Raw genomic sequence first — 18,849 nt, 5'->3', positions numbered from 1 at the left:
CTGTGGCTTACGCCTGTAATCCCAGCACTTTTGGAGGCTGAGGTGGGTATATCACTTGAGGTCAAGAGTTCAAGACCAGCCTGGCCGACATGGTGAAACCCCCATCTTTACTAAAACTACAAAAAAAAAAAAAAGTAGCCAGGTGTGGTAGCACACACCTGTAATCCCAGCTACTTGGGAGGCTGAGGCATGAGAATTGCTTGAACCTGAAAGGCAGAGGTTGCAGTGAGCTGAGATAGTGCCACTACACTCCAGCCTAGGTGACAGAGTGAGACTCCATCTCAACAAACAAACACAAAGCCACAGGTAAGAAGATACAGAATGTACAAGAAGGAAAGAGGAGTTCAGCTGGAACCAGGCAAAAGCATGTGTAAGAGCAGGAAAAATTAAGAATGGAGAGATGGATTTGGATCAGCTTATCTGGCATTTCCCATCAGTCATAGATTGGAGTTGAGTGATTGGAGGCCGGGAAATATTAGAAGACTGTTGCAGGAGGTCAGGCAACAAATAAAGTGGGCCTGAAAAAGCACTGTGGTGTCAGGAGTCAAGGCGCAGTGATGGTCATAATAAAGACTGCAGAAGTTAAAATGAAAGCGACTTTCCAAAATGAAAGGTGGCATTCTGGCTTGTAGTAGAGACTTCTAGTTGTCCCCCAGGTCAGTTCTCCACTTTTCTAGTAATTCAACCCTTCAGTTTTAACTTGGCACTGAGAATAAAGATATTTTTCAGTCTCTCTCCTAGCGAGGCATGACTGTGTAAGTTCTAGTCAACGAAATACGAGTGGAAGCGACATGCAGCTTCCAGTATGCATGCCCTTAGTGGACTCTGGATGTCATGCCAGCGATCCATCTTGGGACATGATGGATCTTGACACTCCCTAGGAATAGTGGAGCAATTAAAATAAAGGAACGTGGATATTTACCACCATGGAGCAGCTCCAGGGCTGCTGAATACAGCTGTGCAGTTGTGAGCACCATTCCCATAGACCACAGTGTGAATGGGACTCTGTAAAGTTGTGCAGTGCACATCCTGCACAACCATTCACAGTAACCCAGAAACACCTGTGCAGGTAGGATAGACTGGAGGAGTAAGTCTTGGGAAGCTTTCACCTGGGCTGTTTAAACTACTATTATTTTGGATCTCTGTTTCAGCTTCTGAACCTATATTACAAGTAATACAAGGTTCTGAATCATAGATAGCAACTTGGGTGTTTTAGTGTCCTTTAGCAAAGGAAGAAAAGTCGAAAGGAGTAGTAGTCAAGGGGTGAGATGAACTGAAGATTGCCTGAATGAATGCTGAGTGCAAAGCACTATGGTAAGAGCCATGGGGAGTATAAAGAAAGCACAGTTCCTGCCCTCCAGGAACTTAAAATCTAATGAGGACAAACATATTTATGCCAATAATTTTACAGAATATCACTCTCAAGAAATGTATACTCTAGTGCAGAAAAAAATATGTATTTTTATTTTTATTATTTTATTTTAATTATTTATTTATTTTATTTATTTTATTTTAATAGAGACAGGGTCTTGCCCAGGCTGGTCTCCAACTCCTGAGCTCAAACGATCCTCCTGTCTTGGCCTCTCAAATTGCTAGGATTACAGGCATGAGCCACTGCACCAGGCCCTATGCCAATAACTTTAATAGGAGTAAAGTGTGGCTTTAGAGGCAACAATCTAGTAAGAAAAAGACATTGAAACCAATAACATTAATATAAGCAGTGAAGCAAATCCTGGAGGTGCCCCTGATATTAAGCAGAATCTAACTAGCTAGCCTCAAGTTTCCAAATCACAACATTTGTCACTTTTCCCTTAAGATATTCTTATATGATGAGATTCGGCACTAATTTTTCCATCTCAGTGCCCTGAGACATCTGGCTTCTGTAGCACATAAGCAGTCTGCCTAGCATATTTTAAGGATTGTTTTTTTCCTCAAACAAAAAGGAAAAATCAATATTTTTTATTTGCACAAGAAAATGAAAACCTGCTTGGCCTCAGAGGAACAAAACATCTAATTTATTTTACAATGTTTTCTAAATATTACTCTAGAGAAGCTTATATTTATGGTAGTATTTGAATATGACCTTTAAAATACATTGTTTGGGTAGTTTTGTTTTAAACAGACTATGATAATAATATAAGGGAAAATGCAGTTGAAAAATGAATGTGTATATGTTTACTGTTTTGTGAGGGCCAACCCCAAATCCTGCAGAACCTTTTCTCAATATTAAGATCATTCTCATTGCAACAGCATTTGGCTACTAAAACCCACCTCAAACAGTTACTGGGGACCAATTAGGAGAATGACTCTACTAAACCCCTTGCATGTCTGGTTTATGAGACAAATTCGATGTTTTCTAAAACTTTTAAATTTAATTTTTATTTTTAGTTCTGCACATGTGCAGGATGTGCAGGTTTGTTACACAGGTAAATGTGTGCCATGGTGGTTTGCTGCACCTGTCAACCCATCACCTAGGTATTAAGCATCACATACATTAACTATTTTTCCTAATGCTCTCCCTCCCTCCACCCCACTCCCCTGACAGGCCCCAATGTGTGTTGTTTCCCTCCCTGTATCTCTGTGCTCTCATTGTTCAGCTCCCACTTATAAGTGACAACATGTAGTGTTTGGTTCTCTGTTCCTGCATTAGTTTGCTGAGGATAATGGCTTCCAGCTCCATCCATGTCCCTTCAAAGGACATGATCTCGTTCCTTTTTATGGCTGTATAGTATTCCATGGTATATATGTACCACATTTTCTTTATCCAGTCTATCACTGATAGACATTTGGGTTGATTCCATGTCTTTGCTATTGTGAATAGTACTGCAATGAACATATGTGTGCATGTATCTTTGTAATAGAATGATTTATATTCTTTTGGGTATATACCTTTTAATTTAATTTTTAATTTTTTTGTAGACTCAGAGGTCTTGCTTTGTCACCCAGGCCTGTCTTGAACTCCTGGGCTCAACTGAACCTCCTGCCTCAACCTCCCAAACTGCTGGGGTTACAGGTGTAAGCCACTGCACCTGGCCCAGTATTTTTTTTTTTTTTTTTTTTTTTTTTTGAGACCCAGTTTTATTCTGTCACCCAGGCTGGAGTGCAGTGGAGCAATCATGGCTCACTGCAGCCTTGAACTCCTGGGCTCAAGTGATCCTCCCACCTCAGCCTCCTAAGTAGCTGGAACTACAGATGTGTGCCACCACACAGCAGCTATTTAAAACAATTTTAAAAATTAATTACAGCAAAATTTATATCACTGTTTCCCAGGCTAGTTTCCAACTCCCAGCCTCCAGCAGTCCTCCTGACTCAACCTGGCAAAATATTGAGATTACAGGTGTGAGCCACCACGCCTGGCCTTCTGTATTCTCATACAGTAAGTCACTACCCAAAAGGAGACATAGAAACATAAAAATAAATAACTAATACACAGTGTTAAGTAGAGGCCGAAAGGGTTGTGAATATGTAGGGAGGAAAGGATTATTCTCACTGGGTGAAACTTGAAGGCTTCACTGGAGTGATGGCTATGAAAGGATTGGTAACATTTTGACATGAACAATTAAAAATGAGTATGGGAGCTGGAGCAGGCTTGGGAGGGTGAATGGTGCAAAGAGAGGCAAGGAGCATACAAGATAAAAACAAGGTGGGCCAGGCATGGTGGCTCACCTCTGTAATCTCAGCACTTTGGGAGGCTGAGGCTGGTGGATCACTTGAGGTCAGGAGTTCAAGACCAGCCTGGCCAAAATGCAGAAACTCTGTCTTTACTAAAAATAAAAAAATGAGCTGGGTGTGGTGGTGCACGCCTGTAATCCCAGCTACTTGGGAGGCTGAGGCAGGAGAACCGCTCCAACCCGGGAGGCAGAGGTTGCAGTGAGCTGAGATTGTGCCACTGCATTACAGCCTGAGTGATGGAGCAAGACCCTGCCTCAAAACAAAACAAAACAAAACAAAAACAAAAATACAAAAAACCAAGGGGCACATGCTGGGCCTCTCTCAGAGAGGCATGGTCTTCATTTAGCAGACGAAGGCCATCAAAGATTTTTGAATCTGGTGGTGACGATCCTATCTGTCCTTTAGTCAGTGTGGGAAAGACTGGAAGGGTCAAAGACTAAAAGCTGGAGACTGATTTAGGAGACTGTTGCATGATTCTTGGCAAGAAGTCCTGAGAGCCAAACAGAAGGAACATGAGTAAAAAGGCAATGGTGGATGAAGTGTTTGAGACACTCTTGAAAAAGAAGCTTCAGAGTTTGGTTACTGGGAAGAACTGGAGGAAGAAAAGGAGCACCCTAAAATAGTCCTCAGAATTCTTAAGCATGTAACTTATAACTATAACCTTATAATCTAACATGAAACACAAACAAAGAAAGCATTGTATTTCCCCCAAAGATACACATTAATAAACTCCCACATATCAGTAAATGGTAAATCTATTTTGCTGTCCCCTGACCTTGCAGTCATTGTTGATGTGACATTTTCTCTCATATTTCTGTTTGTTGGTTTGACCTTCAAAATATATCCAGATGCGTGGTCAGGTATGGTGGCTCAGGCCTGTAATCCTAGCACTTTGGGAGGCCGAGGCAGGGCGGATCACTTGAGGTCAGGAGTTTGAGACCAGCCTAGTCAACATAGTGAAACCCCATCTTTACAAAAAATACAACTATTAGCCAGGCGTGGTGGCACACACTTGTCCTAGCTACTTAGGAGGTTGAGGCAGGAGAATCGCTTGAACCCGGGAGGTGGAGGAAGTTGCAGTGAGCCGAGATCATGCCACTGCACTCCAGCCTGCATGACAGAGCAAGACTTCATCTTAAAAAACAAAACGAAAACCAAAGTATATCCAGATGCAGACATTTCATCCTTCCATGGCTGACACTGTCCTGGGCTGCGCCATCATTTTCTTTTGTCTGTATCATTGCAGTTACCTCCTAACTGGTTTCCTCAATTAATCCCTGGGTCCCTATAGGCTACTCTTAACACAGCAATTATTTTGTTAAAGTGAAATTGGTGCTTGTAATCCCAGCTACTTGGGAGGCTGAGGCAGGAGAATCGCTTGAACCCGGGAGTTGGAGGTTGCAGTGAGCAGAGATCACACCACTGCACTCCAGCCTGGGTGACAGAGCAGAACTCCATCTCAAAAATAAATAAATAATAAACAAAGTGAAACCATGTCATTCCTTTTCTCAAAGCTTTCCAGTAATTCCCCACTTCTACTTTTACTACCAGAGTAAGTCAGCGTCCTAACTATGCAGGATGCTAAGCCCTCTGCAATCTGCTGCTTCTCCTCTGCTGTCACAACCATCTTCTTCTACCTTATTGTCCTTGGTTATTTTGCTCCAGCCACACTTGACACCTTGCTGTCCTTAGAAAATGCCAACCACGCTCCTGCCTCAAGGCCAATGCCCTTGGCACTGCTTCCCTGTGAGTTTCTGCTCAAAATGTCACTTTGTCACAGAGGCCTTCCCTGACTACCCTGTGAGGTAGCAACCCTCTTCCTTCCACTGCATTCTATATCCCCTAACTCCAACTCAACTTTTATGTAACAGTTGACGAAACACATATCTACATGTATGACCACTGTATATGTCATAAACTCAACGAGGGCAGGCCTGTTGGTCTTTTTATTTCCCTTTCTTTCATTGTTGCATCACCAACACCTAAAGCAGCTTGGCACAGAATAGGTATTGATTTTTTTTTTTTTTCTTGAGCCAGAGTCCTGTTGCCCAGGCTGGAGTACCGTGGCGCAATCTCAGCTCACTGCAACCTCTGCCTTCTCAGATTCAAGTGATTCTCCTGCCTCAGCCTCCCGGGTAGCTGGAATTATAGGTGCCTGCCACCATGCCTGGCTAATTTTTGTATTTTTAGTAGAGATGGGATTCCATCATGTTGGCTGGGCTGGTCTCAAACTTCTGACCTCAAGCGATCTGCCTGCCTCAGCCTTCCAAGGTATTGAAATATTTATTGAATGAATGAATCAATGAATCCTATCAACAGAAGGGTGAATTCCAGAAGTACGTACTAGATACTTCCGTTATTAACACTTGTTTGTAACATAGCACCTGATGAGAATTTCTGATAAACTATAAATTGTAACCAGCAACAGAAAAAAATGCCTAGTTTAAACAAATCTACTCTCTACCATATCTTAGTACCATGCTACTCAACTATTTTCTAGCAAAACAAAAACTTTTGAGGTGTGGGGTTAGGTTAACAAGTGATTTTGGCATCATTTTTCAAAAGAGCTTTCAAGCTACAGAATTCACTCAGCCATATAACAACTTTATTAAGGAACTATCCATATGCCAACACTGTGCTCTGGGCATGAAGGCATGAAAGGTTGTTCCTGCTCTCAAGGGGATTACAGTTACGTTTTTTTTAAAGGACAAATCAACTTGCAATTAAAAAGGTACATGTCAAGTGCTTTGTGAATATGCTATTGAGTACGGAAGAGGGCCAATTGACTCAGCAGAGACTGCAAAGGAGGGCAGGCTGGAGCTGAGTCTTGAGGGATTACGTAGATTTGATTTACATAAAATATAAATAGATGTTTATTTATTTAAAAAAATTTTTTTTTTCTGTGCTGGGCAGAGGCAACAGCAGCCTAACCAAAGGCATAGGATTCTGAAGGAGTTTGATGGGGAAAATGCTGTGGTTTGCATGTATGAGTCCCTTCAAAACTCATATGTTGTTACATAAAGCCCAAGGTGGGGCCTTTGGAAGGTGATTAGATAGGATTGGTGTTCTTATAAAAGGGCTGGAAGGAGTGAGTCTGTCCCTTTTTTGCCCTTGTAAAAATGCACAAAGAAAGTGCAACTGGGCCGGGTGTGGTGGCTCACACCTGTAATCCCAGCACTTTGGGAGGCTGAGGCAGGCAGCTCATGAGGTCAAGAGATCAAGACCATCCTGACCAACATGTTGAAACTCTGTCTCTACTGAAAACACAAAAATTAGCTGGGCGTGGTGGCAGGCGCCTGTAGTCCCAACTACTTGGGAGGCTGAGGCAGAAGAATCGCTTGACCTTGAGAGGTGGAGGTTGCAGTGAGCCGAGATCACACCACTGCACTCCAGCCTGAGCGACAGAGGGAGACTCTGTCTTAACAACAACAACAACAAGTAAATTTTGGCATATGAATGCATCCTAAGGTCATAAGCTCTCATTCTTTCTTTTCTTTGGTTTGATCTTGGCATGTGAGATAGTTTACATGTATCCACCGAAAAACCTGCTGTTATTGGCTGTAGAGTAGTCAATCAGTAATTCTGTTTTCCTTTTGGATATTGGGTAGGATAATTTCAGTGTTTATTGATATGATAATATGAAACCAAACCTATGAAGTTTTTTTCTTAGATGAAAAAATGAAGTCTAATCAGGAAGAAGGGAGATGACAGATAATAGAAGAGTTTATATTGAAAGAGAAAGAATGGAATCAGGGTTATCTGTATGGGGGCTACAATATTTTAACTTGAGATTTTTTTCTCCTTCTTCTTCTTTTTGAGAAGGAGTCTCACTCTGTCACCCAGGCTGGAGTGCAGTGGCGCAATCTTGGCTCACTGCAAGCTCCACCTTCCGGGCTCACGCCATTCTCCTGACTCAGCCTCCGGAGTAGCTGGACTACAGGCGCCCGCCACCACGCCCAGAGAATTTTTTGTATTTTTAGTGAAGATGGGGTTTCACCGTGTTAGCTAGGATGGTCTCGATCTCCTGACCTCATGATCTGCCCACCTCGGCCTCCCAAAGTGCTGGGATTATAGATGTGAGCCACTGCGCCTGGCAACTTGAGATTTTTTTTCCTGTCGTGTTCCAACTTGTTTCCTTCTAATTTCTTGCTAAAGCTAATTAGAAATCCCCAAACTAGGGCAGGCATGGTGGCTCACGCCTGTAATCCCAGCACTTTGGGAGGCTGAGGCGGGTGGATTACTTGAGGTTAGGAGTTTGAGAACAGCCTGGGCAACATGAAATTTCAGCCGGGTGTGGTGGCAGGTGCCTGTAATCTCAGCTACTGGGGAGGCTGAGGTATGAGAATCACTTGAAGTTGGGAGGCAGAGGTAGCAGTGATGCAGTGAGCCAAGATCATGCCACTGCACTCCAGCCTGGTCTGGTCAACAGAGTGAGACTCCATATTAAAAAAAAAAAAAAAGGATATCCTCCAACTAAAAGCAGGTAGTAGAGTAAAGCTAGCTACCAATGCATCCAGAAGTCTCAGCAGGTTAACATAAAGTCAAAAGGGATGGGTGTATTACCCACCTCTGTGCAGTGGATCCAGGGACCTAGGCTCCTTTTATCTTATGGCTATGCTGTCTTTAACATATGCCTTTCAAGGTCAACATGCTTGTCTTTTTCACCCTAGCACAGCAGAAGAGACACCCAGATTTGTATGCAGGCAGTTTTTATGAGCCAGATGTGGAAGTGGTATTCATGGATGTTCCACTGGCAAAAACATAGCTGCATATCTAAAACAAATTATATACAATGCTGGTGTCCAGGAAAGTATAGAATGGTACTTTAGAATCGCATTAACATGGCCAGATACGGTGGCTCATGCCTGTAATCCCAGCACTTTGGGAGGCTGAGGCAGGCAGATCACTTGAGGTCAGGAGTTTGAGACCAGCCTGGCCGATATGACAAAACCCGGTCTCTACTAAAAACACAAAAATTAGCTGGGCATGGTGGTGTGCACCTGTAATCCCAACTACTTGGGAGGCTGAGGCAGGAGAATCGCTTGAGTCCAGGAGGCAGAGGTTGCAGTGAGCTGGGATTGCGCCACTGCACTCCAGCCTGGTGACAGAGTAAGACTCTGTCTCAAAAAAAAAAAAAAAAAAAAAAGGAATTGCATTGACAGTGATTACTAAGATGACCGTTTTTTCAGTGTCTGCATCTATGAAATTCTTGATGCTTTAAAAACAAATTTCAAAGAGCTGTTTATCTGATAGGGACATTTATCTTTTATCTACTGCGTCTCCTACAAGTCTACAAGTTTTCTTCCTCTTTTGTTCCTTATAGTTATGGGCCTCCCCCACCCCCTCCGCAGTGGGCACACGTGCTTTGGCATATGCAAGCTGATTATATTTTGCTTTGTGATGTCTCTCTCTGTAATTTGAAACTATAGAAATCCACACTTAGAGGGATCTATATGGGGCTTTGTATTTTATGCCATTGATCTACATGTTTATTTTTTCCATCAATTCTGCCCAGTAGGTAGTTGAAAGGTATTACAGAGATGAGGGAACAATACGTATGATGAAAAAAAGAATCAACCAGTTAAGTTTGCATTCAATTTCCTTATTCAGTTGACTTGACTTCAGTCTCTCCAATAACAGCTGAGAGTGTGTGTGTGACTGTGGCAGGAAGATGAGGAGGTGGGGATGGACAAATGAAAGTAGTGAGAGATTGTGGGGGATTGAGATAGAGCTAGTAAAGCTGTGAGGTGGTAAATTGTTTGGGGTTCATGCTGTCGAAGAATAAAATTTCAACATATTTTGTTAAAATATCAAATTGGCTTTTATTAGCAATTCATGAATTAAGTAGCCTCTCATTTATGAAACAGAAAAGACCTTCCAGTGGGCTGAGCAGAGGAGGTGGACTTTATAGGCATACAGAGCTGAAGCAGCAGAAAGAGGGAACAGAAAGCCATCTGGTCATTTCCAAGTTACTCTCCTTCTAGGGTTCAGGCAGAGGGAACTTTCTCATCATGCCTATTCAGGGTGACTGGGCTCCTTTTCACTGGCTGTGGTGAGTTTCCTATTCCTTGGAAAACCATTTTACAGTTCAGTTTGACTATGTGGTGCTTAGCGTGACTGACTCCATTCTGGTTTGCTCTGGTTTGTTGGGGCTTAGTGCAGGAGCTCAATCCAAAACAACACCCTCCTATTAAATTTCATTTGGCAATGCAATGATGATTTTTTTTTTTTTTTTTTTTTTTTTTTTTTTTTTTTTGAGACGGAGTCTCGCTGTGTTGTCTGGGCTGGAGTGCAGTGGCTGGATCTCAGCTCACTGCAAGCTCCGCCTCCTGGGTTTACGCCATTCTCCTGCCTCAGCCTCCCGAGTAGCTGGGACTACAGGCGCCCGCCACCTCGCCCAGCTAGTTTTTTGTATTTTTTAGTAGAGACGGGGTTTCACCATGTTAGCCAGGATGGTCTCGATCTCCTGACCTCGTGATCCGCCCGTCTCGGCCTCCCAAAGTGCTGGGATTACAGGCTTGAGCCACCGCGCCCGGCCTGATGATTCTATATTTGTGTATTGATTTCATGAATTCCAAACAGCTTCTGAATTGTCAGACTTGTTGGAGCACAATGTTGTATTTGATTATTAATATCTGATTTAAACAAGATTGCAAAATGAGTCATCAATGGCAGTGAACTTAATTCAGGTTCTCATATTTTCCCTAAAACCAAGCAAGCGAACAACCTAGAGAGGTATTAAAATTAAGGACACGTAAAAATGCTGTCAGGAAGGTAGCAGTGTGGTGTTCAATACAATAATTTTGCTTCTTAGGAAGACAGGATAAATGACTTTTTGAATAAACACTGCAATAATTGTGTATAGAATTCGTATTTCTTCATGCTGAAAGATGAAAAAAGGAATTACTTTGAGTGCAAAGAAATTTATAGCTCAGTTGTGAGTATGCATTGGAAAGTGGAATTACAGCTGCCTGAAGCTTATTTGAATTTATAATGAAGGAAATTCAGAAGTAAAGCGGTGTAGACTTGATATTCCCAATGTTGTGACCCTTCCTAAAACTCTTCGGGTTTCTTGATCATATAAAACTTGCTTGCAGCAGAGATATTGACAGTATATGAAATCTGGACGGAATCCAGAACCTAGTACAGTCCAGGGAAAAATGTTCTTTCGGGTGCTGAATATATAGGGGCATGATACAAACAAGCCTTCATCTGTTTATCATAGTTCATGGTCTGGTCATGTCCTCTGCCAAAGCTTTTCTGGGAAGCGGTAAGAAGAAAATGATTTGCTGGCCTAGCTTCTGACTTGACTTCGTTCCTCTCTGTAGGGGGATCACTTTACATTTCCTTAATTGCAGGGACAGCTTGTGTGGTTGGCAGTTGTTTGAACTGAGAAATGGACTTTAATGAACTACAGTTTCTTTGGCTCAGCTGGAGTTTAGTAGTCATAGACTAAATTAACAGCCACGGTCAAAGCCCAGATGACAGCTGTGTCACAGAAAAGGAAAGGTAAGGGTTTATTTTGTGCTACTATGTTAGGATCATGCTCTTAAAATAATGGGTTTTGCAACTTCACACTTTTGAGTTATATTGCCTTTTTTTTTTTTTAAAGGTACCAAAAGACTTCTCCACGGTAATGTTATGAAGCTCAGGTGTCAGGATAGGGAATGTAGCCTAGCTGATTGCAGATAGTAATTTGTATTCATCTTGTGATTTACAATAGGTAGTTTTTTCTTCGTTGTGACTGAATGCAACAGGTCGTGAATATTCTTTCTATTTAACATCTAAGGTTACAAATATGAATAAAGGTTAAGTCGCATGGACGAACAGATAAAAATTAGAACTCTCATTCTTAACCTTTAATTTTACAAGTGGTACCACTTCTACTACTTCTACGGGCGTCACAAACATTTGTTCTCGCGTTTTAAAGACATTATGCAAATTAAGGCCAAGCACCGTGGCTCATGCCTGTAATTCCAGCACTTTAGGTGGCTCAGTGGGGCAGATCATGAGGTCAGGAGTTCGAGAGCAGCCTGGCCAACATGGTGAAACCCCATCTCTACTACGTGCCTGGCTGGTTGCTCTTCTTGCACATGAAAGTTCCATAGGTAGAGTAGGGTTCAGGAGTGGCTTGCTTCAGTGCTCAAATAATGTCATCTGCATCATACCTCTCTGGTCTACTGCAGGGTGGGCTGTGTTTTCAGGCCTTAAAAAAGTGACCAGTGATGGTTTCAGGCTCCTCAGTTTAGTTAAAAGAAGTCCAATTTCAAACATGTCCTTCCTCCACTAAAACCAGTGGAAGTGGGGAAAACGTCTCTCTTCAGAAACCCTCGAACACCACAGGATTCAGTGACTTTGTGTATCTGCTCTTGAGCCAATTACTGTGGATGACTGCGTGAATTAATTTGGTTGTGCGAATTGGGGTCCATTTCTGAGGCTAGAGATGGAATTTATGTCACCCAAACCACATGGTTGACAATAAAGTTTCCTTAAGAAAAGTTGGTGTCATAATAAATGGAGATGATATTTGCTATCAAATAGCAACATTGCATTTATACCTTGCTAACAATTAAGAACAAGTGCAGAAAACTTTCGCTTCTATACAGCATTCAGTAAGTAGCAGCAGGTCATAGTTTTCTGCTGCAACAATTAGAGCAAGCAGATGAATGATAAAAACCATAGTTTTAAAAGACCATGGAGAGATGATCAAGCAAAGAGAACCAGACCAGTGGTTCTCATGCTTTCACATGTATCAGAATCACCCAGAGGACTTGTTGAAACACACTGCAGGGGCCCATGCTGCAGAATTCTGAATCAGTAAGTATGAGTTGGCATTTATTCTGTGATCTGCAGTAAAGGCAGTAAGTCAGGTTGAGGAATGGTGAAAAGAACGAAGGTAAAAAGGACTTGGCATTCCTATTTCAATTTTCTTCAAAGAATGGAAAAGCTGTTATGTGAAAAAAGGATTTGCCTTATTTAGTGTGGTTCTTAAAAGTTGCTGTGGTTTGAATATTGAATATTTGTCTTCTCCAAAACTCACATTGAAATTCTTTTTTTTTTTTGAGATGGAGTCTCACTGTGTCACCCAGGTGGAGTGCGGTGGCACCATCTTGGCTCACTGCAATCTCCGCTTCCCGGGTTCAAGCGATTCTCCTGCTTCAGCCTCCCGAGTAGCTAGGACTACAAGTGCATGCCACCATGCCCAGCCAATTTTTGTGTTTTTAGTAGAGACAAGGTTTCACCATGTTGGCCAGGTTAATCTCAAACTCCTGACCTCAGGTGATCCACCGCGTAGGCCTCCCAAAGTGCTGGGATTACAGGCATGAGCCACCATGCCTGGCCTCAGGTTGAAATTTAATTCCCAACGTGGCATCACTGAGAGGTAGGTCCATTAAGAGGCGCCTGAATCATGAGGTCTCTGCCCCCACGAAGGGATTAATCCATCATAGATTAATGGATTAATGGATTATCACAGGAGGGGAGCTGGTGGCTTTACAAAAAGAGGAAGAAAGACCTGAGCTAGCATGTTAATGTGCTCAGTCCCCTGGCTAGGAGATACCCTGTGCCCCACTGGGACTCTGTGGAGTCCCCACCAGAAAGAAGCCTCCCATCAATAGATGAACGGATGAAAAAAATGTAGTATATATACACAGGCCGGGCACAGTGGCTCACGCCTATAATTCCAGCAGTTTGGGAGGCTGAGGTGGGTGGATCACTGGAGGTCAAGAATTCAAGACCAGCCTGGCCAACATGGTGAAACCCCACCTCTACCAAAAATACAAAAATTAGCGGGGGGTTGGGGGCAGGCACCTGACTCAGGAGGCTGAGGCATGAGAACTCTTGAACCCAAGAGGCAGAGGTTGCAGTGAACCAAGATCGCGCCACTGCACTCCAGCCTGGGAGACAGAGTGAGACTCCATCTCAAAAAAAAAAAAAAAAAAAGAGAGAGAGAAAAGAAAAAAAAAGAAAATGTAGTATATATACACAATGGAATACCATTATGGACTCTTATTTCATAAAAAAGAATGAAATCTTATCATTTGCAGCAACATAGTTGGAACTAGAAGCCATTATGTTAAGTGAAATAAGCCAAGCACAGAAAAGCAGACACTCATGTTCTCACTCATGTGTGGGAACTAAAAACAGTGGAACTCATGAAGATAGGGAGCAGACTTGTAGTTACCGGAGGCCAGGAAGGAGTAGGGAAAGGGGATGAAGGGAAAAATAAGGATATAAATGTTTTTGAGGCATGGCCAGGTGCGGTGGCTCACGCTTGTAATCCCAGCACTTTGGGAGGCCAAGGCAGGCGGATCACTTGAGGTCAGGAGTTCGAGACCAACCTGGCCAATGTGGTGAAACCCTGTCTCACCTAAAAATACAAAAATTAGCTGGGCATGGTGGCGCGTGCCTGTAATCTCAGCTACTCTAGAAGCTGAGGCAGGAGAATTGCTTGAGCCAGGAAGGCGGAGGTTGCAGTGAGCTGAGATAATGCCACTCCATTCCAGCCTGGGCGACAGAGCGAGACTCCATCTAAAAACAAAAAATGCATTTGAGGCAAGATGGGTAGTCAAGGAAATGATCACGTTCTTGGGACACAGCAACCGTGATGACTGTACCGTCAACACAATAAGCCTCAGCATTTGCATTGCAGTTGAGCTCATTCAATCAAGCAAAGTTATCTTCAGCAGGGACTTTCCTCTCGAGAGTGCACACATATTTTGACTTTACCTGTCCTCAAACTCACCCTTTGATTATTATAACAGTAAAAAACACATCCTGGGTAGAGATTTAAGATGCTAATGAGACATGTGACGTTTGAAGACGCATGTACAGCTACTGTACATGTGCACCCAGAAGACCACCCAGAACATGCTTACTAGCAACACCTCTTCCCACCCCTTTATGAATAATCATGTAAGACTCCCTTTCCCTAGTAACGGTCTCTGCTGTCTCACCCCTACGAGCAGCTCACCCTGAATCCTCTCCCCCTCAGGATGTACTGTCTATTCTGTACCTAACTTTCAAAATATTCCTTTTCCTTTGCAATAAATTACTATATGCTGCATCCCCTACACTGTATGTCTCTTGTTTAAAATCTTTTTTTTTTTTTTTTTTTTTTTTTTTTTTTGAGATGGAGTCTTGCTCTGCCGCCTAGGCTGGAGTGCAGTGGCACGATCTCGGCTGACTACAACCTCTGCCTTCTGGGTTCAAGCAATTCTTCTGCCTCAGCCTCCTGAGTACCTGGGACTACAGGCACACACCACCACGCCCAGTTAATTTTTGTAATTTTAGTAGAGACGGGGTGTAACCATATTGGCCAGGCTGGTCTTGAACTCCTGACTAGTGATCCGCCCACCTCGGCCTCCCAAAGTGCTGGGACTACGGATGTGAGCCACTGTGCCCGGTCTCTCGTTTCAATTCTTTTAAACTAAGAAGGCAAGAACCGAGGTATCACAACAGCCATCAATGTATTTCTTACCACTGAACTGTACACTTAGAAATAGCAAATATGGTAAATTATAGGTGTATATTTTATCTCAATTAAAAAAAGACCTTGCCAGATGTGGCTCCTTGATGTTGGATTCTTAGCCTCCATAACTGTAAAAGATAATTCCTTTTCTTTAAGAATTACACAGTTTCAGGTATTCTGTTATAAGCAATAGGAAACAGACCAAGACAGAGGCTCAATGACCCACAGGAAGAGTTAGAGGCAGGAAGACTTCTGTGTAATTTCTTTGAATACTTTATTTTATTTATTTGTTCATTTTACTTCATTTTATTTATTTATTTATTTTGAGACAGAGTCTCGTTCTGTCCCCTCCAGGCTGGAGTGTAGTGGCGTGATCTCAGCTCACTGCAACCTCTGCCTCCTGGGTTCAAGTGATTCTCCAGACTCAGCCTCCCGAGTAGCTGGGATTACAGGTACCCACCACTACGCCCGGCTAATTTTTGTATTATTAATAGAGACGGGGTTTCACCATATTGGCCACGCTGGTCTTGAACTCCTGACCTTAGGTGATTCACCCACCTCGGCCTCTCAAAGTGCTGGGATTACAGGCATGAGCCACCATGCCCGGCCTTCTTTAAATACTTTAGATTGTGTAACAGCTGCACATTTCACCCCTCCTATTATGTATGTCCTCATACATATGTGTGGGTTTTCCATCCCTTCCTTTCAGAAGTGGGGTCTTTTTCTTCATCCCCGTGTGTCTGGATCACCCTTGTGGTTTACCTGAAAGAATATGGCGGGAGTGATCTTGTATGCAACCTGGAGCTTAGGTCTCAAGAGGCTGTTGAGTTTCCGCCTTCAGTTTTTTTTTAGAATCCTGTCCTGAGACATATAATGAAGTCAGGCTAGTGTGGAGGAGGATGACAGGCCACATGAAAGAGAAACAAAGAGCTCTAGGCAACAGCCATTGACATCTGCCAGTCAGGCACGTGAGGCCATCTTGGATCTTCCAGCTCAGACCGTCCCTCAGTTGAAAGCAGCCACCTAATCGAGCCCAGGCAAAACCAGTGGGGGACCACCTAGCCAATCCAGGGAAATAAAAATCACTGTTATTTTAAGATGTTAATTCTGGGTGTGGTTTGTTACTCAGCAGCAGATCACTGAGACAGTGAAATTCGTGGTAAACTTGTCCTAAAAATGTTACGGAGTTCCTGTGAGTTAGTGAGTTCACCATCAACGAAGGTATTCAAGTAGTGGGGGAAAGAGGAGGATCATTTGGGAGAAATAATGCAGGAAGTTTAAATATCAGAAGAAGGGTAAGATTAGATGTTCCTTTTTTTTTTTTTTTTTTTTTTTTTTATACTGAGTCTTGCTCTGTCACCCAGGCTCGAGTGCAGTGGTGCAATCTCAGCTCACTGCAATTTCTTCCTCCTGGGTTCAAGAGATTCTCCTGCCTCCGCCTCCGAACAGCTGGGATTACATTGGCGCACCACTATGCCCAGCTAATTTTTGTGTTTTTAGTAGAGACGGGGTTTCCTATGTTGGCCAGTCTAAGACTAGATGTTCTTAAAAGTTTTTTTCTGATCATAAGATAATAATCCTAGGAACCTAATTACGTAATGATATCTTAGGTATGCCTGTCATTATGCACCATATATACAGAACATTCTCCTGGCAGATGATTTCTACTAAATGAGATAACAAGATTCACATACATAAGAATTAACAAGGAGGAACCAAGTTAAAAATTGGGTAACATAAGAAATCATTAAATATAAATCTTAGAATGGGAGGTGGAACTTGGAGACCGTTTGGTTCAGTTTCGCTCCAATGCTGAGCTTTCCTCTACAACAGCCCTAAGGGATTAATATACAGCCCTTGCACAAATACGTCAAGTGACAGTACTATCCATTTTGGGGCAGGTCATCCTTACTTTTTTGAAAGTTCGTCCATCCCTACTGTTAAGACGAAATTTGTATCCCTGTAACTTTCACACATTTATTCCTTGTTTGCTTTCTAAAACCATAGAGAATAAGTCTAATTTTTCCACATGACATCTCTCCAAATATCTAAAGACAGTTATCTATCCCTTCAGGTTAAAGACAATCAGTTTCTTTAAATATTCTTTTTCGTTTTTTTGTTTGTTTAGACAGAGCCTTGCTCTGTTGCCCAGGCTGGAGTGCAGTGGTGCAATCTCGGCTCAGTGCAACTTCTGTCTCCCAGGTTCAAGTGATTCTCCTGCCTCAGACTCCTGAGTAGCTGGGATTACAGACATGCAGCACCACATCCGGCTAATATTTTGTATTTTTAGTATAGACAGAGTTTACCATGTTGGCCAGGCTGGTCTTGAACTCCTGACCTCAGGTGATCTACCCACCTTGGCCTCCCAAAGTGTTGGATTACAGGCATGAGCTATGGCGCCCAGCCTAAATATATATATATATATATGTGTGTGTGTGTGTATGTGTGTGTGTGTGTGTGTATATATATATGTGTATGTGTGTGTATGTGTGTGTGTGTGTATGTGTGTGTGTGCGTGTGTGTGTATATATATATATATAATAATTCTTTTTTTTTGAGACAGGTCTTGCTCTGTTGTCCAGTCTGGAGTGCAGTGGAGTCATGGCTCACTGCAGCCTTGAACTCCTGGGTTCAAGCAATCCTCCCACCTCAGCCTCCCTAGTAGCTGGGACTACAGTTGCATGTCATCGTAACTAGTTAATTTTTGTATTTTTTGTAGAGATGGACTTTCATCATGTTGCCAGGCTGGTCTTAAACTCTCAGGTTAAAGCGATCTGCCCACCTCAGCCTCCCAAAGTGCTGAGATTATAGGCATGAGCCACTGTGCCTGGTTGGTTTCTTTAAATATTCTTTAGGAAATTATTTTGAGACACTTTTGTATCTAATTTATACTTTACACAATTTTTTTTACACACTTCAGTTTTTAAAAATCTCTTAACTTCTGATACACAGGACTAAGAACTATATTCTACATATGTTCTTACCGGTGATTCATAGGATGAGATTGTTAATTTCTGTAATGTGGTCTCTATACCTCTATTTTTGAGACATTTGGATTCCAGGATGGAGGATTTGGGAACGTTTCATTGTGGTATTGATGTGGAGAGGAGACAAAGAAGGGGACTGTGTTCATCGTTTCTAGAGGGACAGAACATATATATAACATATATATATATAAAATACATATTACTGATATATATATTATATATATATTCTCTAAAGGGACAGAACTGATGTATATATATATTCTCTAGAGGCACATATATATAGATTCTCTAGAGGGACAGAACTGATATATATAATACATATATAATATATATAATATATATTATATATAACTCCCATATATAATGTATATAATATATAAATATATATTATATTATATATTATATATATTATACATATATGGGAGTTTATTAAGTATTAACTTACATGATCACAAGATCCCACAATAGGCCATCTGCAACCTGAGGAGTAAGGAGAGCCAGCCTGAGTCTCAAAACTGAAGAACTTGGAGTCCAATGTGCAAAGGCAGCAAGCACCCTACACAGGAGAAAGATGCAGGCTGGCAGGCCTAGCCATTCTCTCTGCTTTTCAAGTCCGATGTGCAAAGGCAGCAAGCACCCTACACAGGAGAAAGATGCAGGCTGGCAGGCCTAGCCATTCTCTCTCCTTTTCAAGTCCGATGTGCAAAGGCAGCAAGCACC

Source organism: Rhinopithecus roxellana, chromosome 11 (genome assembly GCF_007565055.1).
Source record: "Rhinopithecus roxellana isolate Shanxi Qingling chromosome 11, ASM756505v1, whole genome shotgun sequence".
In the NCBI taxonomy this organism is placed as follows: Eukaryota; Metazoa; Chordata; class Mammalia; order Primates; family Cercopithecidae; genus Rhinopithecus; species Rhinopithecus roxellana.
Note: the sequence above shows the minus strand (reverse complement) of the source record.